This window comes from Eumetopias jubatus, unplaced genomic scaffold (genome assembly GCF_037043125.1).
Source record: "Eumetopias jubatus isolate StellerSeaLion01/CBP00866 unplaced genomic scaffold, mEumJub1_p1.0 scaffold_3, whole genome shotgun sequence".
In the NCBI taxonomy this organism is placed as follows: Eukaryota; Metazoa; Chordata; class Mammalia; order Carnivora; family Otariidae; genus Eumetopias; species Eumetopias jubatus.
This window is the reverse complement of record NW_028274809.1, coordinates 40,364,730-40,377,654: the sequence shown is the minus strand read 5'-3', so window position 1 is coordinate 40,377,654 and position 12,925 is coordinate 40,364,730.

Here is a 12,925-nt window from a genome sequence, read left to right as displayed (position 1 = left end):
AGAGGGTATTACACTGAGCAAAATAAGTCAATCAGAGAAAGACAAGTATGATATGATCTCACTGATATGAGGAATTTGAGAAAGAAGACAGGGGATCATAGGGGAAGGGAGGGAAAAATGAAACAAGATGAAACTAGAGAGGGAGACAAACCTCTTATAAGAGACTCTTGATCTCAAGAAACAAACTGAGGGTTGCTGGAGTGGAGGGGGGTGGGAGGGATGGGGTGGCTGAGTGATGGACATTGGGGAGGGTATGTGCTAGGGTGAGCACTGTGAATTGTTTAAGACTGATGAATCACAGACCTGTACCCCTGAAACAAATAATATCTTATAAGTTAATAAAAAATTTAAAAAAAGAAAAATATATTTGATAAATATGCAGATTATAATGATATTAATTCACCATTATACATTCATCTATTTAGTAAGCCAATTCCTGTGTAACAAAAAATTTGGCTGGCTTTTGTCCCTGGTTTCTGGAAAAGAGTCTCTAAATCCTTGGGATTTCCCAGGGAATAGGAGTGTCTTTGTTATTCATGATGGAATCTGATAATATATGCTAAGGGTCCCGAGATAGTTTATGTATAACAGGCGATTCAGTTTGCAGGCTGGCCATGCCAGAAGGACTAACTTGTGATTGGAGTATTGGGGTTTTAAGCCATGAGACATCAGCCTGACCTCCAGGGAGCAGAGGGAAGCTAGAGGTTGAGTTCAGTCACATAGCCAATGATTCAATCAATCATGCCTATGTAATGAAACCCTGATGAAAACTCTGGACATCAAGGTCCAGAGAGCTTTCTTGGTTGGCAATACTCTGCATATTGTCACACACTGACATACCAGAACAAAGGGAAAGGACATGCATGGAAGTTTAATGTCTAGAAACCCTTAGATCTCCCCCTTTGTGGCTCTTCTTTTGGCTGCTTCTGATTTATATTATTTGGCTACAATAAAACTTTAATCATAAATATAATGTTTTCCTGAGTTTTGTGAGTCATTCTAATGAATTATCAAACCCTAGGGAGGACCCCCAAATTCGTAGCCAGCTGGTCAGAGGTGCAGGTGGCCTGGGGACTCTGGAACTTGTGACTAGTGTCTAAAGTAAGTAAGAACAATGTCTTTAACCTTTAAAGTTAGGTCTAACTCTGTATAACTGGCGTCAGAAGTCATTGCACCAATTAAATGTATATCTACATATGTTCACCATTTTCAACAGTATGAACAGTATTGCATACCCATTTTTGGGGTCAGAGTTTTTCAACTTTAGCATTACTGACATTTTGAACTCGGTAATTCCTTTTTGTGGAGGGCCGTCTTGTGCATTGTAGGGATACTGCTTGATGTATGATTTTGAGAACCAATGGTTTTCATATATGTGCCTTAAAACAGGAACATGGAAATTCACATGTGTGGAAATTATTTTGGATGTAATACTGGCAGGAGTCAATAAATGAATAAATATATGTAATATATGTAATGACTACACTGTTGTCTCATATAAGCATATATTTCCAGACAAATTTTCAATTCTTTCTCTGCTGTTACAGCTTTCCCTTTTAATGGGACAACACCTCTGCTATAACTAGAACACAGATTCTGTGGGATCTTGCACAAAGACGATTTATGCAATAAATATTTTGTATTGTTTCTGTTTTCCCTAAAGCTGTGCACTGAAATATTTCTTCAGGTGTTTCAAAAACCATCTTATGTTCCTCATTTCCACAGAAAAAAAAGACATTACTAATAACATCATATTTCATAACTTTATACAGCCTCTGATCCAGTAATGGAAGTTATAATTCTTCTCAATGCCAAATACACCACCTAATTTTTTTTCTATTGTTGGCAAACAGAAGCAGTTTTTACCCAAAATATATATAATCAAATAAATAAAAACACTTTAAGTATATTTCCAGACGCATGTAAATTATAATATTGCTTCAATATCAAAATTTATCTATTTAAATCTGAAGAGCACCTGATGGTTTAAAATTAATCAATGATCTTATATTTTATTTTCTTAATGATTTCTTCTTGACTAATACTAACCAAATGAATAACTCCTTAACCAAATGAATAAAAAAAGACAGTTGAATAGCTTGATATACATCTTACAAAATTAAAACTTACTAACTGGAGAAATTACATATAAGTGGAGAGGAAGGGTATTTTGAGGACTTTTAAGATGAAGCCAAATAAAATAGCAGAGCAAAGAGAGAAGAGAGCAACCAATCAACTAGGCAAGAGTATAAAAGATTAAAAATAACAAGAGATCCAAACATCTCTATACAGTGGTAGAAAAAAATTACGGAAAATGGTACATCTGCTACAGATGTACAGTGGAATGAAACAACTGAGGAAACTGATGCTGAATGGTGGGAGCCAGTTTCTCATTGTTGGAGTTGGAGCTGACAGATAAGGAGGAGGGAACTAGAATAATCCGTGTGCCGATGGATTAAAGTTGGAAATATCATGTTCAACTTGATATAGATACATAAGGTTATATAGGGAAATATTTATAAAAAGGTAGATATGCGCACATATATGTTTCTGTGGTCAGCCAAGAGGGCCTAGATGCAGCCACACCTCAATTGTAACAAGGACACACAGCACCCAGATCTTGGTTTCTAATACCATTCTCCAATAAAAGGAACCACAGCTTTGTGGAGAAATAGTAGGTTCTAGGTTTGACACAGGAAATATACAAGAGTCTGGACCATCTTGTAGTGCCAAAAAGTAAAGAAAGGCTAGAAAGAAAGAAAGAAAGAAAGAGCGAAAGAGGGAGGGAGGGAGGGAGGAAGGAAGGAAAGAAAAGAAAAAAGAAAAGAAAAGAAAAGAAAAAAGAAAGAAAAAATAGGAAGAAAGAAAGAAAGAAAGAAAGAAAGAAAGAAAGAAAGAAAAGAAAGAAAGAAAAAGAAAGAAAGAAAGATAAAGAAAGAAAGACAGAAAGAAAGAAAAGAAAGAAAGAAAAAGAGGAAGGAAGGAGAAAGAGGGAGGGAAGGAGGAGGGAAGGAAGGAAAAAGGCAAGGCAAGGAAAGGAAAGGGAACCACACAATAATGGGTAAATGCTAACTGAAAGAGTTCCCACATGCCAAAACTGGAACAACTGGAGCAAGACAATAAATAAATTACACTGAATTGTAACCTACAATGAAATAAATATCCGTGAGTTCATGCTGATATAAATTATTAAATGAGTAAACAAATCAAGGGGAAAAACAAGTCTCCCAAGCACAAGAATTACAAATAATTTAGGTAGAGACTCTGCCCTCCAAAAGACAGGGCACATAAATGCTGACTCTAAAGTATCACCACCTTCACCCCACCCTTTCCCCAAATACGTTAGTTTGCTCCAGGCACCAGCATATTTCACATATCCTCACTCACCATTCCTAAAACTTGATATAGAAACAATGGTATAGAGATAGCAGCATAATGGCCCTTTTGGTCTCATAAAGCACTTTCATTAGCATAATCACATTTAAACTTTCCAATAGTTCTGTATACTAGGTAATGTATTTACCATATTGCAGAAAAGTGATTTCAGTTTTTAAAGGTCTCAGAGTATTTGACCAATCCATGACTCACAACTAGTTATTCTGACACCATATCCAGTACTATTTCTACCATACCTCTCAATACCACACCTTAATAAAATCTGTCACCAATTTGCTTAGGCCACAACACCTATAAGTACTAACATATACAGAAAGTTCCAGAAAAACACACCCCTAAGAGTAAATAAATGTGTAAATATACACTCAAACATAAGTAAACTTAAATTGAGTTAGAATCATGTATAGAACTATGCAACACATATGATTTTCTTAAATATACATGGAGATTTACAGACAAGCATAAATTACATGCAGATATATGTTGTTTTATATAAATATGTGTGTATATACATATACACACAAAAATACACATATATGTGTAAAATCTTGATGTTCACATAAGTTGTCCTTTTGAATGAAATATACATATACATTTCTCCAGTCTGTTTACTGCCCTAAAACTGTGGCATTGTTATGCTTTATGTTAAAATATTATCAAGTGTTATTTAATTTGTATCTTCGGAATGTTATCCCCTCCATTCTATAGATAACAGAACAGCTTCTTTAGAGAAGCCATTAGCCTACAAATCTATTTAGATTGCAGTTATACATTCATTCAATTTTTTAGCCCAGTGTCCTCTACATATATAGGGAAAGCAAAGAATAAATAATTGTACAATGGTATGTATGGAATATGTTACTAGTCAGAAAGGCAAACATTAGAATTAGTAGTTCTAAAAAGTCTAGTAGCCTATAAATATTTAGCTTACTACAACCAATTTTCCACTAGAAAGATTATGGATCTCAAAAGTACATTATCATTGGTAATAATTTTAGCTTGAACTAAGCTTACCAACCTCATCATATCCTCAGTTAGTAAAGCAACCAAAACCAATTTGTTTTTTTCTTTAATGCCTGAACCAATAAAAATAAAAAAATGAAAGGGCAATTCAATGTCAGATATATCAATTTATAAATAGATACTTTACAAACGGCTTCAATACAGCTTTGTAAACAAAATAATGGACACCAAAAAGGTCACATTTCTATTCAACATTAACTATGAATGCAGTATTAACAATATAAAATTTATTTTGCTAAAAATAGTCCAAATAGGTTTTCAATTGCGTATTTATTCAGGAAGGTCAAATCACAGTACTTTTATTTTTCCTTTTTCCTATCACACTGAACCCACTCAGCCAGAGAGGGGATATCCATGCCTTGATGGCATTACTGTCTGCAATATCCTGACTTGTCTTTGAGAATTTTCTCTTATTTATACTGCACCGTTTTTTCAGAAAAGAAAATCAACAAGGTAAAAAAAAAAATCAGAAGTCTGACAGCCTCTGTTTGTTCAAAAGAGACTGCTGAGAACATAAAAGGCCAGTATCTTTCTCATTGATTCTTTGAACAAAAGCTGGACAGATTCTCAGGGTCCAATTTTCTCCTTCCCCCAAGTCCTTCAACCCTGTGTCAATGCTGTGAAAAGCTTCAAGCTCAGAGCACTCGATCTCCAAGTCACCCTCTTCCAAGTTGAGGTGTGTGGGGAATGGGAGGTCCTTGAAAAAAGAAAATTTGGGCCCTAATTCATTTTGCTCTTGCCCTATCTTTAAAAGAAAATAATAACTAGATTATAGTAAGCTTATTGGCAGGAAATTTTTAAAAAAGCAGACAATGAGAAACCAAAATGAGAGATTGAAAGACACACACCGTTTTTTTCTCCACATCTCCTACATTCTGTCCCACACCAAATGATTATAACGTCGGGATATCAGCACAATACGTCAGTCACGTCCTTGGCATGCTCAAAAGAAATGCTTACAGATAAAAATAAAAACAGTTCAAAGCACAGTACAGCAAAGTGAAATAACCCAATTCCACTCACCCTGGGTTCAAACAAAGAAAATTAGCTTGAACATGTACCCACCATGACCGAACAGTAAAATGTAAATTCAAACTCATATATTTAAGTGTTTTAATATGTTTAATGCTTGACTTTAAAAATCAGCCTCCACTCTTACTTGAAAACTTGACAACACAAATTGCAGAATCCTGTCCTTCCCTTTGTCAGTTGTGCCTTATCATTTTACTGGTGGGAAATTAAGAGCTATCTGAAAGACACATTCTTAATTACCATGTTCAATTTATTTTAAATGTTCATGTTATGGCATGATAGCTATAAAAGGATAATAATGAAAATGAGATATTTGATCTACTTTGAAAGGAGAAGATAAATGTCTCTCCCAGGGTTAAGAGCAATAGCAAAGGAAGACCCTACAAGTCAGTCATTGAATTAGATTTGTGGATGAAAAAGCAACAGTCTTCCAGCCTCCGGTCCTAGAGAAAGCATCCACTTTGGTGTAGAGTGTTACCACAGAAGAAAGATTAAAACTCATGGAGGGCTTTTTGGCTAGAACTGCCATTTTCCAGTAATTCACCAAAATGACCAAAACAACAGGAAAAAGGAGAGGCACCTGCTATGTGTTCTCCAGCCCTTTTAGAAAACATGGAGTTGTTTCTTTGGCCTCATACATATGAATCTACCAGAAAGGTTATATTGGAGAATTCAAGAGAATGGGCACTATTCAAAAAGGAATGCCCCACAAATCTTACCATGGCAAAACTGGAAAAGTCTACAATGTTACCCAGCATGCTGATGGCATTTTTGTAAACAAACAAGAGCAAGATTCTTGCCAAGAGAATTAATGTAAATATTGAGCTTATTAAGCACTCAAAGAGCTGAGATAGCTTTCTGAAGCATGTGAAGGAAAATGATCAGAAAAAGAAGGAAGCCAAAGAGAAAGGTATTAGGTTCAACTCCAGTGCCAGCCTGCTCCACCCACAGAAGCATACTTTGTGGGAATCAATGGAAAGGAGCTCGAACCACTGGAACCCATTCCCTATGAATTCATGTCATGATAGGTGTAAAAAAAAATAAAGACCTCAAGACTTTAAAATAACTAACTAAATAAATAAAATAAAACTCATGGGGAAAGCTCCCAAAGGCACCTTCTTCTAGACCTCTGCATACCCCCAAATGGAAAGAGGTGGGAACAGTAGAGGTAAGGCTCAAACCTGGTGCCGGGGTACATGGCCCCTCTAAGAGAACCTCAGAACTAATAACTCTTTCCTCAAAGAGACACATAGCCTCATTGTGGAATGTTTAGTTGCTGGCTGAGTACAAGAGGAAGGTCAGTTCCCAGTTCCCTCACTCTCCACCAAAATATCTTTTAGAAACTCAGAACAAGTACCAAGGAGCTTCCTGAATCATTTTCTGGGTGAAATTTGGACTACTTATGTTTCAAATCAAGCCAATGACTTTACTGTCTACCCTATGAGTTTAGTGTGATGCAAATATCAGGTGAATGCCATATGTCACCTGTCAGCACCAACAATGCCCAAGAGAATGAAAAAGAGCCGGTGCAAAAGAGTTAAAGTAATATCGCTCTTGGGGATGATTCATTGCACTGAACTCTCTGTCCTTGAGCTCTCTCACACACAGTATTTCTGAGCCATCTGTGTATGTGCATGACCTAACACAAATTGCAATTTTCTTTTGTTAAGTAATCCCTAAATCAGCTCTTGCTAGGATGCCTAGGTCTGACAGTCTCCTGGTCAATTCCAGGTGGTGGTAGGTAGTAGGAGTGGCTGCATCGAGGTAGTGGTACTAGCAATACTCATGCTGGTGATGAATATTTATTGATTCTTTGTTCTGTTGTTTTTTTTTATATGTACTTGTTACTTTATATTCATTATAGTTCTCAAATTACACATATACTATACATACATACAACTATACATATACACATACAAACATATATACATACAGGTCTGCAACTTGATTCTATACTTACCTGATCAAGGGCATTTCTCAAAGAGAAAACACATAGACTGACCTTATGTAAAGAAGAAAAAAAAAAGTACCCACTATTTATATTACCTTTTTAAAACTATTTCTTCATAGATACATAGCTCGAGATTTCAAGCAATGCTACAATGAACATGTGCATATAAATCATTGTATTTTTCCAGGAATATATTCCTAACTATTGATAAACTCTGCAAAAATGTTGCAACAATCCAAAGTCTCATCAACAATACATAAGAGATCTAATTTTTCCATACTCTTGGCAATATTGCCCCTTCACTTTTTAAAATTTTGCCAAACTAAGTAAGTTTCACCTATTGCTTTTAATTTGCATCTTTCCTTGTTAGTGATGTTGAATATTTCTCATGTGTCTTGAGGATTTGTAATTTTGTACTTTTCTAAACTCTCTAGAAGTGTCCTGTATCTACCTTTCCATTTTTGTTGTTTGGCTCATTATATATTATTTCACTTGGTATTTTTATTTACTATACTTTGTTATTTTCTATTTGCTTGTCCTTTATTAAGATTTCTTTGTTGCTTATTTTTATTTGTTTCAAATAAATATTTATTTCAAATCACCAGTGTCCTCCGGCATATTATGAAAGAGAGCAAATGACAGGGAAAAGACCTTTAAAAAACTAGCAACCCCATTACGTTGGCTAATGTCGCAATTGTTTAGAAAAAAAAAGATTAACAACCTCTTTACATGGCTGGTTCATTTTTTAAAGCATACTTAAAACAATACAGATGAAGCATGAAGCTTTTTTTTTTTAGCAACCAGCAAAATTGTTAATTTGCTTTCAAATTGCATTTTCAACTTTCTTTGGATTTATTAAAAAAGTGCATGTCAACAGACCAGAATTAAAAAGGTGACAAACTGTGAAGAATTAAAAGTTTTAATTTAACAGATGAGCAACTGCAAATAACAAAATCTCAGAAAAACACAGTTTTAATGAAAGGTGACATGCTGGAGATTCTTTTTTTGTTTTATTCCTTTCCATCAGGTAACAACAAATTAGTTTAGGAAGCCATACTAGAATGTTGTGATTGTGATAACCAGCTCACAGCCCTTGCCGTTAGCTCTGTTTTTTGTTTGTTTTCTGAAACCACATATGACACTTCTTTTGTACTAAGTAGATATTTTCTTCAGTCAGATGTATCACAAGTTGTTCAAGTCCAGACAAGTTCTTATATGTTACTGTTATCAGATGCTATTCTTCTTGTGGTTTCCACTTCTGAAAATCTTATTTTCCTTAGTGTTCAGAACTAGAGAGGTTGTATAGGCATACAGTGAGGAAAAATAAAGTTATTTTATGGTACAAGAGTAACATTTTTTAACTCATCAAAAAGAACATGTCTTGTCCTACAAACTCAGAGGAAACATTAATTTAAATTGGGAGGTAGATTAAATGTGGTTAAGGAATGGAGAAAAATTGAATGGGATTAAGGAAATTTATGAAATATCAGAGCATACAGACATATTCTTTTTTTAATTTATTAGGGCTTCTAACAAATGTTGGCTGATTAATTAGAGAAATATGTATCCACATGTTCCTTGCACATTTATAAAGCAAAAATAGCAAAATGTTCATGATTTTAATGAAACTTGTGTGCATAGCTCATACTTCCATGTTTGTGAATGTATACTCATGAGGGCTCACTTTTCTATCCCAGCTCACTGATTCTGCACATTTGATTATGCTTTCCCAGTTTCCTTTTTTTTCTATTGAAAGTTTTAATGTTGTTTGAAAGGGATAATAGTAATTAATACAATGAGAAAATAAACCTCTGAAGAATATTTTTCTTTTTCCTTATTCATTTATATGAAATTACAGCTTAAGAATTTATTTTCTTTTATCGTACATTTAATTCCTCTACCTTTAAACATGTATTTCTGATTGACCTTGTATAATATGCTAATTATGATTTTGCTAAACAATAATATCTAAGTATTTGTCAAGATTTTATTTAATATTTATTAAAGATATTATAAATATACATATATTTATTATCTATCACAACAGTTTTCAACTGAGGGCAATTTTGTCCCCCAGGAGATTTTTGGCAATTTCTGGAGATGCTTTTGGTTCTCATAACTGGGGAGTTCTACTGGCCAATAGAACCTCTAATGGGTAGAGATTAAGGATGCCACAAGGATCCTACACATTCACAGGGCAGCGTCCCACACAAACAACTACACAGGCCAGAATGTCAATACTAAGGCTGAGAAATGCTTGTCTAGACCACCCATTTTCATCTTACTAATCATGAAAATCTAGCCCAGATAACTTCCTTAAGTGAAACAAATTAAATATAATCTAAATTTGAATCTGTGTTCATTTTCTGGTAGGGGTGACATTGTACAACCACGCCCTAGAGACAGGAGACTGAAGAGAGCTATGGAACAGCAGAAGTGAGTTTAGTTTCCTTTAGATTAATATCACTAACATTGTGGAGACAATGAATTAAAAAAACTTTGCTAGGTTTTGAAGTAACAAAAAAATACATTTTCAAAAAACAAAACCACAAGTTAGCACTTAAAAGTATTTGAAATATGTAAGTCATTTCAGAAATAATATCATTCAACATCAATTGAAAGATACTGCCTACCAAACCCAAAAAGTTTGCCAGTTAAATGAATTATTGAGGTAGTTTTATCTGTCCAATACCAAGTATTTGAGGAGACTCTGAAATCTGTAAAATAGAAAATACAGCTAAAATAGATTGTCTTGATATATTTCTGATTAATGAGAGCTAAAATCTTTACAACATCCTGTATTAAAATAGCAGTGGAGGAACTGGAAGAGCTTCCTTTCCTCCTACTCCAATTATTTTTTAAAAGCTTTATTTTTTTAGAGCAGTTTCAGGTTCAAACTTAGCACAAATGAGGGGAGGATAGTGATTTCCCATTTACCCCTATCTCCAGGCATGAATATCCGGCTTCATTATCAGCATCCCCCACCAGCGTAGTACATTTGTTACAACTGATCAACTTACATTGACACATCATAACCACGCAACACTCCCTGAATTTGTGGACTGTATTCCATTGCATAAATGTTTACAAACCAGGCAACTGTTTTCGGAATTCATCCTTTTTTTTTTTTCATACCACTTGCCAAAGAGCAACTTACACACGCTACTAACACTCTGTTTCTCACTCCTTTCCCTACCACATAAATTCCTTAGATATATAATCTGCCTTTCCTTTTACCACAGATGATAATTTTACAAATATTTTACCCTGAGCTATCATCTTCTCCGTCTCTGGTTACAGTTTCTTTTCTATCTTCCACTTGACCCTTAAACCAATGATACATGTTTCAAAGTTTGCTGTTGTTGGTTTAGTTTCATGTATGTGTATATTTGTGTGTGTGTGTGCTCCAACTTTTGTATCAGGCAGAACAGACTAGATGAGGCAATAGTAACAACCCCCAAATTTCAGTGGCATTAAACAGAAAGGTTTATTTATTCTTCATGCTATACATAATCTTGGGTCAACAAAGTGATTTGTTCCATGTCATCCTCCCTCAAGGACCCAGACTTATTTGAAAACTTCATTATCTGGATCACCATTGTTTACCATAGCAGAGGACAACAACATGAACAATTGAACACTTTCCCATAAATGATTCTTCCCAGAAGTGACATGTGTCACTTCTATTCAGATTTACTTGGTCAAATCAATTCATAAGACCATATCTAACAAACAGGGACAGAGAAATGGAATCCTGTTATAGTCCCAGAAGGAGAAGATGTGGAAATTATCAATGAATACAACTAATGACGACCATAGTCTCACTGAACCACACTAAATGTGAGCGAGTGGATAAAGGAAATCCTCAAGTACAAGTGAAGTCCGGAATAGCTCAAGAATTATACCACCTTGGTTTCAACTTTTCCATGCTATATATAGAATATTTATGTAGTCAGAGAGCTCTACTGTACAAACTTCCCTCACCAACCCAACAATCCACCAAAAGTTTACTGTATCCTATTTTTATAGAACCAGAATAAGAAAATAAATTATGGTAAAATGAAAGTAGTAACATTTATGACATAGTGTCTCACTGTTTCACCAATGGCCACAAATAATTATGTTCTATAAATACAGCATTTGTATCATAAGACAAAATAAATTTTTATTTTATGGGCTGCATTTTCCAATGTAATTCTAACCAATTCATTCCTATCTGCAAGAGGAAACTCTAATTTAGTGGGACCTTCATTTAATGGGAGATGTGTTACAATTTATTCCTCTACAACAAGTTAATATTTTCTTTAAAGATTTTATTTACTTATTTGAGAGAGAGAGAGAGAGAGAGAGAGGGAGGGAGAGAGCACAAGCAGGGGGAGCTCAGAGGGAGAGGGGGAAGCAGGTTCCCTGACAAGCAGGGAGGCCGATGTAGGGCTCCATCTCAGGACCCCTGGGATCATGACCTCAGCCGAAGGCAGATGCTTAACTGACTGAGCCACCCAGCACTCCACCAACTTAATATTTTAATCAAGCAAAATCATCTTGTCCTTAGAGTCAAAGTACCATTATATGAATTGTTACTGTATTGTCTAACACTGTAAATATTTCTGCTATTAGTTAAAATCTAAGTTGTTTACAGATAATAACAAACTGGACATTTATTGTCAAATGATATTGCTTTATCAATCCTACCTAACTGATTCCAAAAAGCATCCAAGTACTTGTGCTTACTTACTGGTCTTTCATTCATTTTTAGAAATGGCATAAATTCCTACTTAAAAATAATTTTAAACATTAAAAAGAAAATAGTTTTTGAATGGTTCTAAGTCTAAGGATGATAACTGATAATCATCATTTCATTGCATTCATTATCATAATAATACTACTATCATCCCAAAGAAGATGAAAGCTTCTACATGACTCCCTCTTCCAAATTTCCTGTCCCCCCACCTAGGAATCATTCACTCATCCAACAACTCTTTCTTGAGCACTTTCTATGTGAAAAATCCTATTACATCCTGGATATACAGGAGCCAATTTTCAATTAGGACAGACATTTTTTAAAAATCATGCCATATATTTGTAATTAGAAATTAACAGAAGTACTCTGAGAAGAAAGAGAACTTGATGAGAAGTAAGAACATAATAGATGTGGGACAGGAAGCAAAAGCATCTCTGAGGAAAAAAACACTTAAAATGAAATTTTTACTTAGGCAAAATGTGGGAGAAAGAATATCCCAGGCAAAAAAAAAAAAAAAAAAAAAGGACTAATAATTAGGGACTAAGTAATCTAGGCCTTCATAGACAGAGATGAGCACTTTTACATTTTACTCTAGGTCAGAATTCCCTGAAAGGTATTACAAAGGGAATATAATAATCAGATATTTTTTGTAAATGATTGATTAGGATATAATGGGAATAATGGGTTATGAGGAAGCAGAGAAATGTACACAGAAATGGTATTTAGAAGGTACTCAGAGATATCTTTGAGAAAGAAGATAGTGTCGAGAACTAAGATGATAG